Source organism: Diadema setosum, chromosome 5, assembly GCF_964275005.1.
Source record: "Diadema setosum chromosome 5, eeDiaSeto1, whole genome shotgun sequence".
Classification (NCBI taxonomy): domain Eukaryota; kingdom Metazoa; phylum Echinodermata; class Echinoidea; order Diadematoida; family Diadematidae; genus Diadema; species Diadema setosum.
In genome coordinates, this window is record NC_092689.1 from 31,807,499 (window position 1) to 31,822,234 (window position 14,736).

Here is a 14,736-nt window from a genome sequence, read left to right on the forward strand (position 1 = left end):
TTTTTTCTTCAAATCAGACTAAAAGTAAAGATTTAATCTTCAAAATGTGATGAATGATAATATCCTCACATTTGTTCCACTATGATAAAAACATACTCCGTTCTCTTTTAATTTTACTGTGCTTGTATTTAAGTAAGTCAACTTCAGAGTGAAGTCAAGTTTTACAGAACTTGAAGGCCTGTACTGTTCTTTGAACCAAAGAGAGGAAAAAAGGGATTTGGATGCCAGAGGTGAAATTGGAACATGTTCCGGTTGAAATAAAGTAGAAAGTTGATCTGGCAATATTTTCCAGTTTGGCTGCCTTTCCAGTCTATTTCAAGGTGTATTGAAAACTACCTCTGTGTCATTGATATGTTAAATGTAAGAGGTTAGCTTTTTCCAGAGTATGAATTACATGAAAGCAGTATCATTTTATGCTTTAAAATAATTAACTGGTATGAAAAGAGCCTTCCTTTGACTAAGATATATATTTATGATATGTTAATGATGTGATACTCCAGAAATATGAAAGACTCTGGAATATTCATTATGGTGAACCCATGTGAAGTTTTACATTGAAATGAATAAAAAGGCAAATTATCTGTAAAACTATAAACTGAAACAGCTAAGATTGTATTGCAGATTAACCAGGTGCCTATAGTTTTGCATTGAAGAATATGCACTTTCATTTGGGGCAAATGGAGTAATGATACCTTATGATAGAAAAAAAGGTTACTGGAACAAATATGTACATGTAGGTCATGGTATGTTTACTGAGTCATAGATGAATACAGAGGAGTATTTCAAAGATTGAATGCACAAAAATGATAACTTGGAGACACAAAGCTTTAAAGGGATGGTACAGTATTGGTGGAGATGAGAATTGGGCTTTTAACTTTTTGCGAGATACCAAGAAAACACTTATGAAATAGTACAGAGCATACCATTTTTCAAAGTTTATATGATAAAAATTGGGTTTGGAATGACTGAAACGTCCAGAAACAAAGTAAAACAAAGCGATCGTAATAAAGTGTGGGTCCCTTTATTAAAATCGCTCTGTTTTGGATATCTCAGCCATTTCAAAACCAATTTTCGTCAAACAAACGTTGAATGCCTCATGGAATTACATGCTCTTTCATATTTCATAAGAGGTTTCTCATTATCTCACCTAAAAATTTCAGAAACCTGAAATTAGGTCTCAACCAAAACTATACAATCCCTTAAATTCCTGGGTGGGGATGGTATTCCCAGCCAGCATCATCTATTCAGTATCTGCTTTGTCTGTGCCACAGTGCCCTGCAGGAAGCAGAATGGCATGCAAAAGAAGAAGGCTTTGTGTCCATCTCCTTGATGATTTCTCTTGTCTGAGACACCTTGGGATAAAATGTCTGCATCAGGGGAGAAGAGAGCCTGATAGCGCTTTCAGACACACTAAGTTATTATATTCATATGACGTGTGGATATATGGCATGTTGATATGAGATCATTCATACACAATGTCCCCATATATGGTAATTATATGGTTATCAGACCTTGCGGATTGTTGTGTTTCTTGATAATCTCATAAATATGCATGAGGCTCTTCCTTGCACAGTCATTGTGCAGACTTTGCACATGTGTTTTTACATTGCATTGGATTAATTCATTCGGTAGTTTGCAACAAAAAAAAAAAAACCTGCCTATTGAAACAATGTGTATAAATGTGCAATAACTTGTAAGAGCATTCAGACACAATAAATATGTATTATGTCATATCAATATACAGCCATTAAGACACATAAAATTTGTATATATCCATGATACAAGAAGTCTCTAGTCTAAAGGGGGTGGGGGGTGGGGGTGATTTGTTTGCCTTGATAGGGGAGGGGTGGGCTTGATTTGAAGACTACAGTAGTTGGAATGCTTAGAACTGTATTCTTGTGTGTCATGCCTTTTTATGGTGACTACCACCCGTCCAGACATTTTGTGGTGTTTTGTTTTGTTTTGTTTTGTTTTTGTTTTTGTTTTTGTTTTTTTTTTTGAGGGGGGGTGGGTTCTTCATGGTTAAATGCAGCTCAACCCTGTTGAAAGTTCCCGATCAACATTGTTGGATAACTATAAAAGTCAGTATTATTTAGGAAATATCTCAGTTGCTGCTTAGATTAAGTTTGCTTTAAGAAAGCAAAGGGCACTGTTATTGCTGTGGACAACTGTCTAATGACATCTTTATGTTTAATCAAAGCATTTAGTAGTTTGGGAACCAAGAGGTATATAATGGGAAAAACTGATAATTGCAAAGAAGAAGATCACACAATTTGACTTCCATTTGTGCATATGACAAGTCATTACATTGAGCATGATAGCTATTTTTGTCAATGAGACCAAAAATCTTTGGCACAGTGGACATTCTAAAAGTAGTTGTAATCACATTTTTTGGCCCCAGACCAGCTGCTCTTGGCACCGTCTCTCACAAAACACAAGTGGTCAGAACACTCAATAGTGGCATTCACACTGATGCAAATTAGTGGGATCTAAATTTAGAGATTTGCATTTAATCCATATCTTAAGATTTTTGCCAGTATGGGCATAAAAACCTCACTAAATATATTGTAGCGCAATCAGCATAGAGCTCCAAATGTTAAAAGATCTTGCAGTTGTTTCAGATTTACCTCAATTATTTGAGAAATAGTACTATAATTTTCGCCGCGAGAGTCTGAACAAAGGAGCAAGTAATCTCGAGATTTTTTTATCCCATCATTTAAAACATGCATTATAACAACACATGAACATAAGGGCAAGGGTTGTAGTTTTGGTAGATTTTAGGTAAGTGCAGTTTGGTGGACAAATTATCAGGATCAGCAATTGGCAGGATATACATGTATCTGTCCATCTGCATCAGTACGAAAAATCTTGGTGTCTGGGTCACGATCAACATCCTACTACTCCATGTGAATACTGTAAAATGAGGAATGTTCGCATGCATTTTAATTTCGCGAATTTTGCGAGTGCGAAGATTTGCGAAATTAAAATGCACACGAAAGTTTTTGTCTACACTATATGCATTGAATGCCAGTGGCAGTTCGTGAAAATTTCATGCCGCAAAACAGGTCATCGGCTCCAATTCGCGAAAAATTCATGCCGCGAATATATCATGTTTTACAGTAATACTATAAGATCCCCGCCTTTTGTTTTCTTGTTGGCTGGTTTTGTTGGGGGATGGATTACAAACTGAACATGTCAGAATATTTTTGTAATCAATGCAAGCTGGAAAGGATGGGCCCATTGACATGTGATCCTGGTAATAGTTAACTCTGGACTGATAAGCTTATGGCAGAGTCCCCTCCCTTTTACACGGAGACACATTTAAATATGTTGTGACTAGCCGTCCGCTTAAGCGGTTTCCACCTGTCGATTGAATGCGCAGCTGGTATGCTCCTCCTGCGGAGTGGATTGAAAAAACCAAATAAACCCAAGTCATACATGTATGTAGAGATTGTGTACACTTACAAAATTATCTCATGACACACTCATCATTGTCAACACATGCTTGTTGCAGTAAATATTCCCAGCTCCCGGCCTTCACAGCGATATTTGACTGTGGACTTGCACAGCGAGCTCTTACAATTGCTCATCTAATCCGCTGCAAGTCGACTGACACGACGTTCCCCCAAGTGTTGTGTGGGGGTAGGAGGCATGGACACACGCCCAAACATTTGCGGCATTCCCCAGTGCGAGTGCATGCTGTCTGGTTAGAAACAGAGGAGTAAAAAGAGAGAGAAAAAAAATGACTCATGTTCCGCTCCATGTTGATGTCATCTGGTTGTTTAATCATGCTCGTGCAGCCAGCGCGCCGTCTGCTGCTGTTCCTGACATGTTATGGCTGTCGCGCTTCAAAATTCAGCTGGAAAATGCACAAACCCGATGTCAAAATGCCAAGATATTGATAGCTTGTACTACCTCCTCATCGATATAGTGTGAATATATGGGGTTTTCATCGTAGTCTGTCAAGATATCTTCTTGTTTCTCTTTGCATGTAGCCTAGACAATTTCATTTTCTACTGAAGTAGCCGTAACTTAAATAACAGCTTTTGTTATCAAAAGAAGCCTTACTTTATACGTTTATGTAAGTTATTTGTACGTGTGCATATTTTTATTATATGCAGAGATTGAAACAAAGAAGGATTACTTCAAAAAACTGTGATTCCGTTGACCCTACATATCCTAGAGGCAATTGTTTTGCCCATATTTTGGAGATTCTGGAGATGGATGAATTCTTATATACAGTGACTAAGCTAGACAACCAACTGAGCTAGCTGAGATGTTCATGGCAGAATTACATACAGAAAAAAAAAAGAATAGTGTGAAAAATGATCTGTTTATTTACATAATGCAAAATGCATCATGCATGCATGTGTGGAGTGAAATATAACTGTATGCATTCATGCATACATGTAAGCTTGCATGTCTAGTCATGTATTCCATATACTTGATAAATTGTATTTATGGTGGGGTCCTCTGTTGGTGCGTCAGAAATAGGCAATTCACTTTGTGATCTCATAAAATGAGTCATGACAAAAGACAACAAGTGTTAAGGTGTGGCCATGGCTGACCTTCAATGGGACAAGAAAACTGACCATATTCACAGGTCAAACACTGCAGGAAGTGTGATGTTTACTGCTATAGAGTTTGCTTAGGAATGCATTCCCCTGTGCTGCAAATGAGGACAATAATCATGCAATCAGAAACCGAATTCTGTTTGCGCGAGGGTAATTGAAGATCGTTAGCGCCGTCAAGGTTGATATCATTTGGAATTTCCCAGCGTTTCGCGGATTAGTCCCCCTCAGCCTTGAATGTAGATATCAGTTGAAATAATTTCAGATCAGCAATAGCTTATATGATGGTGGCTTATATAGGCTTACCTCGATGCTATTGGTAGCATGGCTTGATTGATTCATAGATTTATACATTCTTTTTTATTGTGATTTTTATATTTTGCAGAAATTCTGTGGAAATAAAAATGTGACTGTAAAGAGGAATTGAGGTGAAAATATATTTCTGATGAAATACTGAATGAATGAATTTATCCTGGTTGTGTGGCTAAAGTAAATCAGTTAGTGATACATATGAGAAAGCTGCAATAAGAAACAGTTGAAGAGTTTGTTTGCAAAAACCGATAAGTCCATATTTGTCAAATGGAGATATTTGCAATTAAAGGTCAAGAAAAGTAAAGAGAATAATACGAAATTTTTTGTTTCTTTTGACCATAACTTCAAAAATGTACCTTTATATGTAGTGACCAATATATCATTTAAAAGGTATTATTTTGTACTTTATGACAAAGACCTTACTTCAAAATCTTCAAAAATGGACTTATCTGTTTTTGCAAACAAACTCTTCAGTTGATTTCATTTCATTGTCCTTCATTTATTTATTTTTTTCATTTCATCTATATCTCATTTCCACCAAAATCATATGCAATTATAAACATGACATGATTGTATGAGGGGTTACAAAATATTTCAAATATTTATGTCTGTGAGTGAATTGCTGAAGCTTAAGTGGGAAGTGTTAAAGTGAGTTGTCAATGTTGCCACAAAGGAAACACTCTTTCCTTGGCCCTGTATTTTTCAAGGATGTTCCTAAAGAAAAAAAAAAAAAAACAACAACAACACTCACACTAAATGGTCATGCATATAATTGGTGTGAACTTGAAAATGCAACAGACAAGCTATGACATTGTTATCTAATACACAGCCACAACCACACAATTTAGTTGCTCATACTGAAGATACATAGATAAATGATGACTGTTGAGATTACTCTCATTGTATAACCCTACATATACTTTAATCTTATTTGAGATCATTGAGAATACATATTCATGAAGAGTTTGTTTGCAAAAACCGATAAGTCCATATTTGCCAAATGGAGATGTTTGCGAGTAAAGGTCAAGAAGAATAAAGAGAATAATAAGAAATGTTTGCTTCTTTTGACCATAACTTCAAAATTTACCTTTATATGTAATGACCAATATATCATTTAAAAGGTATTATTTTGTACTTTATGACAGAGACAGTACTTCAAAATCTTCAAAAATGGACTTATCGGTTTTTGCAAACAAACTCTTTATATGATGACATAAATGGTACCCTGGGGTACCAGAAAAAAATCAGCCATTTTGTTGAATTATTTATTTTTTTTTTAGGGCTGTACCCTGGGTTACCAAAAAGTGGGAAATTAATTTTTTTGTGTGTGATTAATTCTTCAACATTCAATTATGGCCATTGTTCTTGTAAAAAAAAACCCTCTTCATCCTGTAGTTTTCTCAATTAATCCCTGAGCCAGCAGGGTCATAATAATGCCATCTGCCTCCGCCTTATCCCCGGCGTCACTGGCCTTCTGAAAGACCTCCAGAACATCGGCGGCCCCTTCCTTCCCCAACTTCCGAGTGGCGCGAAGCCTCGCGTTTTCCAGCCTCTCCTCTCTGGAAATTTTCCTTCTTTTCCGGCCCTTCCTTTCAGTGCGGCATAGCCCCCATCACCTGCTGGCATTTTTGCAGCTTGATCCTAATTGCGAAAGGATATTTTGTTCGGCACAAAGTGCACAAAGCTTACAAAATTACGGGATCGAAACTACGTCTACGAGATCGTAACTTTGGCACAGCTAGCGGGCTATATAGTGCGTGTAGTCAGTGCATGAAGCGCTATACTGAGTATCGCACCGTACCACGGGTCAGTACAGTGCGCATACGTAACGCAGTAACTCTGCGGTTGTACTCGAGTGAACGTGAGATGGCGCTACACAACGTGGTACCCCGGGTTACTACGATACCCCGGGGTAGCGCGTGGTGCATCATATGTACACTGTCAGTAATTTTATTGCATCATCCACAATCATACTCATAATCAATATACTGTTTGTATAAGATGAAATGAAAGTCAACAAATCTTAGATGACTATATTTTATACTTATACAACATGAATATGAATGTTTTAAGTTGTTTTCAGTAGGCCTGTATTCAGTATATCATGGAATACAACAAAATGCCTTTCCTTTTGTTAATAATTAGTTGACACATTATCAGATACTTTTTCCCCTCTCTTCTTTTGTGCTGTTGCAAGTATTGCAGATGTCATGAACAGTAAGACTCTGTTTTAAAGTGTGTCGTGTGACAATTGCACTTAATCTATAAACCATGTATGCAGCTTTAATAAACTTGGCCCATTGTATCTAGAGTATGATTTGCACATTTTGAATTAGCCAAAGAGTCTGTAATTTTGCCTGAATGTAAAAAAAAAAAAAAAAAAAAAATCCCATGAGATGCTTCTTGGTTTTCCTTCATTGGCCACAGAGCAGGCAGAACCATTCCTGATCATTATTCATGAACCACTGAACTGTACAAGTTTATGTTGACTCTGTAGGTAGATGAGAGGTGCCTATTAGATTTAATTTTGTTGTCCTTCACACAGTGTGTGGGTTACCTCAGTATATGTTTCTCTGTTGTGTTGGCACCATTTCACCAACAAGTCGTACATGCAAGGTATATTATATGAATTTATGTCACTTTAGTCAGCAAAGTTGTAACATACATTTTCAGGCCCCATTATTCAATGCTAACTTATGAATTATTGATTCGTGTCATGCATAGATCTGAAATTAAAGGGATGGTGCAGTATTGGTGGAGATGAGAATTGGACTTTTAACTTTTTGCGAGATACCAAGAAAACACTTGTGAAATAGTAGTGAGCATACCATTTTAAGAGGAATTCAAAGTTTATTTGATGAAAATCGGGTTTGGAATGACTGAAACATCAAAAATACACAGTAAAACAAAGTGTGGGTCCCACACTTATTAGAATCACTCTGTTTTGGATATCTCAGCCATTTCAAAACCAATTTTCATCAAATAAATGTTGAATTCCTCACGAAATTACATGCTCTTTCATATTTCATAAGGGGTTTCTCATTATCTCACCAAAAATGTTAGAAACCTGAAATTAGGTCTCAACCAAAACTATACGATCCCTTTAAAGATGATAGGGAGCATGAAAGATACATTTATTTTAAGGTGGTATTTGAAAATATTTCTGTCGCTCTCATAACCTGCAATATAATAATGGCCCTGTCAATCTATGCTACTTTTCCACAAGGCGCATAGATACTGTATGCACACAACCGGCTGGAAGAAGCCATGGATAATTTGTCCAATGTACCCTGATAACTGCATCACATTACAAACTGTACCTGCTCAGAGCATATACGTTGACACTGCAGCTAGTGGATGTTTCTACAATGTACAAGTTACTTTCTGGTATGCATGATAGTACCTTTCACGTAACTGCTGGTCAAGAAAGTGCTGGTCAGCCATTAGGTAATCAGTGTTCACAGTCAGTCAATTAGCAAAATGGTCAATCCAGAACATCAATCAAGAAATCCACCTCTTCAATCCATGCCTGGCAGCTTACAAATATTGGATTTTCATACAGTGTATGTCTAGACTGATGCTTGGTATTTTTTCTCCTGAGTAATTTAGTATATTGTAAGAATCCTGTCTCCCCTGCAATTATTATGAAGATAATTGCTATACTTAGGCTGATTCCTAACATGCAAATCTAGTAGTCCCATGTACATTTTAAATTGCTGAAAAATTATCATGTCAGAATCAAGAGAGTGCCTGTGGCTTAGGAAGAGTCTGAGGAAGTGACTTGAAAGACATACTGCACTTTTTAGCACATTCATGAATTAATGTACATGTATATCTCCAGCTACACATGTATGAGTGCAGATGGTGGTGGTGGTGGGGGGGGGGGGGGAGGCTAGCCTTCAGACAAGCATGAACTGATTTTAAACATTGTCACATCTTGGTAGTAACACAGGGAGGCTAAAATTAGCATTATGCTGCATAATGGATATGTGTGTGGGTTTCCTGATCCAACTAGTCCAGAATGTGTAGAAAATATCTCCCACTCAATTGATTTTTTGGGAGGACGGTTTGTGGAGAAACCAGTTTATATTGAAATTGCTTTGTAAATAATATTGACTTTAGGATGAAAGATGTTAAGTTATATCTTGTTATCATTTTGTTTATAAATGAGAATTATCATGCCCATGAGACATTTTGCAGAAGAAGAGAATGTATTAGTTCTGTGTATGTTTTACAGTATTTGCATTAATAGTAGAAAAGCATGGCACTTCATCCATTATCTCCTGCTAAGTTAATGTGCCATATTATCTTAAATGTCAAATGTGCAGGATCAAGGCCTTTAGACCCATAATTGCCAGTTTGTAAATTTGTTTTATCATGGATTTTCTTTTTTCATGATGGCACTTATTATGAGTCAGATTCATATTAGCAGCTGGAACATTGGTATCTTATTATGGTAGTTGCTGTTTCCATGGTAGCGCTTGAAAGAAAACTGAAAGCCATAAGCTTAAGTATTGCTGTTATTACCATGGTAACTAATTATTGTAGCTTGCAGTCATTTTGAATCTCTTTGTGAAATGGGGTCATGATTTGATTCTCTTAAAGGGACATTCCACACGATTTTCATAATTTCACATCATGTAGTACATAAATCGACAACTTCTTGTATAGATTTGTGGAATTCATTGTGGTTCTTGATTAGAGAAACAATACTTTGAAAAACCTTAAACAAATTACACTGAACAAGGATGATGACATAGGAGGTTCACATATTTCAGAAATGTAGCAGTGTTATTCCATTACAATACTGCTTGCTTACGAGTTCACCTGTATATAATCTATGCATGCCTTTTTCTTTTGTTCTGCTTCCTTGAGCCCCAACTCATGCATACTTATGGTGACTCTGCCATGTCATCATCCTTGTTCATTGCAATTTGTTCTAAATTTTGAAAATATTCTTATACTTCATCCCAGTTATCATAAATTCTGAAACTTTTTCCTCAGTATAACTAATTAATAGTTGTTCAAATGCAAAAATCTGAAAATCATCCGGAGGTCTCCTTTAATGGTAACTTGGGGAAGATGTGTAGGGGGTTTATTTTTGGGGATGAGGGGAGGGGTTATTCAAATAGTTTGAGGTATTCTGTTTTTGTTTGTATATTTGTTTGCCAATGGTGGATACGCATGGTTGTGAAGGATGCTTTTAATCAGCCAAGGAATGTGTATATGGAGTAGATGTGTGGGCAGGGGCGGTCTGTAAACCAGAGATAAAGTATTACTGGTGTGAGGGTGTCTCCCACGCACCACCAGGTCACCCAGGTGAGGACACTGACCCCATGTAAGGTCACAGGCAGGGGCGTGTAGGGGGTGCAAGTTTTATTCCACACCAGTGAGTGGATGCCTATACCATACCTTATCTGTGAAACTTTGATGATATCGTTGGAGAGAAGAGTGATAATCAGTTGAAGGGAGTGGTGGAGAGCGAGACATGGATAGATATTGTTTGTGTGCGACTGCAATGCCCACTCATGTCCGATTACAATTACGGCCATTAGTTGCCAAGTGATGTAGGTCAGGTTAGCTAAGCAATTGTGGATGTTGATCACTGCGTGGTAATACAAATGACCCTTGGGTTTTTTCCCCCTCCTTTTTCAAATGCAGTAGGCACAGCCCAGAGATTTGTAGTTGCAACTGACTTGTTCATTCATTAAATGAGTAGGTGAAGATTTTACATTGAGTAATGAGAGAGGGGGTATTGTCCCCTTTGGTTTGAGACCAGTCAACGGTAATTCTGAAAAGAAATGATAAAATCTTCCAAGCACAACAGTAAAATTTGATAAAGATTAGATAAAAATTAGGGAAGTTCGTACGATTGTGAAGTTTCACTAATTTTTGCAAAATATTTCTTAAACATTTAATATGATTTTGTTATAATCATTGAGCTGGTGATATAACCTCACAATTTTCCATTTATCATGTTAAAAAAAAGACAAAAATTATTTTTTTTTTCTATGCAACTGTGAAATATCATATTCCTGGCTGAATAAATTCAGAATAAAGATCAGTCATATACTTTTGTATTTCTCAGGATTTGAGACAAGGGCATAATTTCATTGAACCAAATACTGGAAATGTAGATTTTGTGTAAAAACTACTGTATAGAATGACAACTTGTGAGGAGATAACATCAACTCAGTCAATTGCATTTGTATAATTTTAGCAAAACTTCAAAATTTCATATCTGCTCAATTTCCATCTGATTTTGATAAAATTTTCACTGTTATGCTGATATTTTACTCTTTTGTAATCAGACTTGCATGTAACAGGTGTGGAATTTCCCTTTAAACCAAGACGTGACATGAATATTCAAAACTATTCCTGATATTGCTGTAACTTTGATCCTTGAGTCGAGGCTGTCCACAGCAAGGTAGTTGTGATGAACATGGGAATCCACTTTGCTGCAATAATTTCTTCTTGGCCATTTTTTGTGATTTATGAGCATGAGAGTGTTGGAATTTGTGACTATGATTGTTTAATGTTGTATCCCACACTAGGAATGTGCATGTTTGTCTTAACAGGCGGAAAGGGTTATGAGAAAGTCCATTCTTTGGTCATATTTTTCCAGTGTTTTCATATGCCTAGAGATATTACTCACAAGTTGTATGCACTGCATGTGTAGTGAATACAGGCCCAGACCTCGAACTTTGCACAGATGGCACGTGTTACATAGATGTGGTGTGTTTACACAGACCATACAGTGAAATAGTGATTGTGAATGGTTGACTGTATTCAGTCCAGAAGAAAAAGAGACAGATATATAGAGAGAGAGAGAAAGGGAGAGAGGGAGGGAGAGAAGAGAGAAGAGGAAGAAAGAAAGGAGAAGAGGAGGGAGTGTGGAGGAGGGAGAGAGAGAAGGAGAGAGAGGGCATTGGTAACGCCCACTTTTAACAGGCTGCTGCGGTATTGTCCGGGAGCTGCTCGACGCTGCCCTCAAAATAGGTTTTACGTGTCTGCTAGCGCTACCACCTGTATGTTGCAGTGGCTGTGACACCCATGTCTGAGTAATAAGCCAGTCCTTTTACAACGACCAGCGAACTAGGACTGTTGTGACTCAAAGGAGCTGCTGGCACTGTTTTGGCCGTGTTTCAAATTACGCTGTTTGATATAAGTGGCAACGTTGTTCAGTAGATGTGTACAGGTTGACGTATGAAGAGACTTCTCTGCACCTGAATGTGAGAGACCTATATCTAGTGGATGCATGAGTCCTATTTCTAGTGGATGTATCAGCATTCTATGGTGTCCACGGAGCAAGTGCAAAAAGGAGGAACATCTGATACCTATTCAAGTGGCAAGCTTCTGTTCCTGTTCAGATCTGTAGCGACTCTGGCTATCTGAGACGCCTTGAATTTTTTCCTCTCTTTTATTCTTTGCACGTGGTCAGTCAGCAGAGTCCGGAATCTCACTTCAGTCCATTTGGTCAGTGGTCAGCGGTTAGTCGCCGACAGATGCTTCCATTCTGACTGCCTCCTTCCTCTCTTGCAGAGCCAAATAAGTCAAAGACATCCGTCAGTTGTACTCTCATTAGCGCCTGCTAGACGGACGCATAGTGCCCCTTACCGAAAATACTCGGTCCCTGCTGGCTGTTTTGCTGTGTAAGTGCCCCGGTGCTAGAGTCATACCATGTGACAAATTACTCTGTCATTCTTAAAATTTGCAAACAAAGTCTTGATGCAGTTGTCAATCAAGAAATAACCATGTTTAAATGAATGAAATTTTATTAATTCTTTTTAATTATAATATTATGTTGTTATTGGCAAGAAGAGAAACACAGACTGTATTTGTACTACTGTAAGAATAATGTCAAATTTGATTTTTAAATGCACCATACAGATGCATATATTGACTACTAACGCAAATGCTTTCTAGAAACGAAAGTCAATATATAGGCCTACATTGGTGATAATGAGTCAAAAAAAAACACAACTTAATAAACTGTTTTGATTGTTGATTGTACACAAGCGAAGAGGGCATATATTTTGAAATGAATATCCCATGAATGATATCAAATGAGATTGTTAATATCAAAATTATCTGTGAGAATGAGAAGAAAAGGTATCATTGATTTTGATTTTGTTACAACATGGGATTAAGACGATGCAAAGAGATTTAAAAAGTAGTGAATAATCTTTTTCCTTTCACCATGCACAAGGCAACCCGAAGTGAAAGCAATGTGAGTCAATACTTCAGACTTTTAATTTCAGCAAATCTTTATTGACATATCAAAAGTAAGAACAAAAAAAAGCAAGCACAATCCAAAGTATTAGTGTGCGTGTGTTTGTGTGTGTGTCTTTCGAACACCAAACACATTGTCCCAGCAGTTCATAGTGTTCATGTATTTCATCAGCCTCTCACAAATTATTAATACTTTATGGAGTTTTCTTTTCTGTTACATATCCTCGTTATTCTCAATATATTGTTTTTCAATTGAGAAAGCAGCTTTGAGATATCAGCAGGAATCATACATCAATCATTCTAACCACTTTTTTCTGCCATCATGCAATATTTTATGTCCTTCATAGAAGCAATGTTGATTCAACATCAGCTCATAGTATCAGCTCAGTGCTCAATGCCTCAGGAATCTGCCTATCTATATTTTAGCCAACCAGTTTAATGGAAAATTCAATTTTGTGTGTATTATAACCAAAAATATGTCAATGAGCTGACATAACATCTTACAAATCTCAGCTGAATTTGTTTTCTACAACTATAGACTATCCCATGCCAATGACAATGGTATGAATCATACCATGTGATATCAGACCACAGCGCTTCAAACGGGCTGCCATCTGGCATAGAAGGGGAACTGGCCCTTGGACCAGAACGAGACAGGGCCAAAATTATCATAGAGACGTTGTCGAGTCATCGTTTGCGCGGTTACCATTGATTAATTTCTCAGCGGGCTGAACGGACGGTAATGATGCTGCAGGCGGGATGAGTATTCCAGATGTTGCGCTGCAAAATGAGCAACTACAACCAAAAAAAAAAAAAGAAGAAGAAAAAAAGGAAGAAAAAGGGTAGAAAATGCTGGCAAGAAGGGAGGTAAGAAGAAGGGAAGGATATTGCAAGACAAAAGCCAATGGTCCATAACTTGCCTGCTGGGTCTCAAATCCTCGTACTGCCGAGGATGTCACAGTCAACCTGTCATGACAAACTTTCCGAGTCCTCCTCACTCAGCACGGCAAGTGGGTGCAATTTTCTTTCTTTCCTATTCAAAAACGAGCGAGCAAAGTTAATTCAATTATATAATCGGGTCACGTTTCTCGGTGACACAGACGTCTTCAGGTATGGACAACGTGCAAGTTTGTGGGAGAGGGATGTTGTGGATGTATTAATCAAACCCGAATTTCTTCCTATTTTTTATAATTCTGAGGAGGAAAAGGGGGAGGGATGGGAATTCTGAAGAAATGAGAACTCACACCGATGATGTATTAGTTGTTAAAGGGATTTTCATATCGGTAGTGACAGCTGTGTACCTTGTCACTGCATGGCAACCCATCCAATATGACAGTCCCACACTGTCACATTCTGACATCACACACTGAAATAAAGTTGGTCCCACAATAAATGAGGATTTTTTTGTTACAATATTGTAAAAAAAAAAAAGTGAAAGAATACATCGATTTGAAAACAAAATTATGAAGGCAACCATGTTGGAAAAATTGTGGGAAGTCAAATGCAAGCAAACAATCTTGATTTAAGATCTTCTACAGGAATTTCATGACTTTCCAGTATTATATCAGGACTTACTTATGGTCACAATGATTTCAGAGTTTATTCTCAAGAATGTCATGTT

At 37.4% G+C, this 14,736-nt stretch overlaps 1 protein-coding gene across 1 annotated transcript in view; it reads left to right on the plus strand.

The window, feature by feature from the left end:
- Positions 1 to 14,736, plus strand: part of LOC140228677 (gelsolin-like protein 2) — a 55,280-nt gene that overhangs the window by 13,902 nt on the left and 26,642 nt on the right. The window lies entirely within an intron of this gene.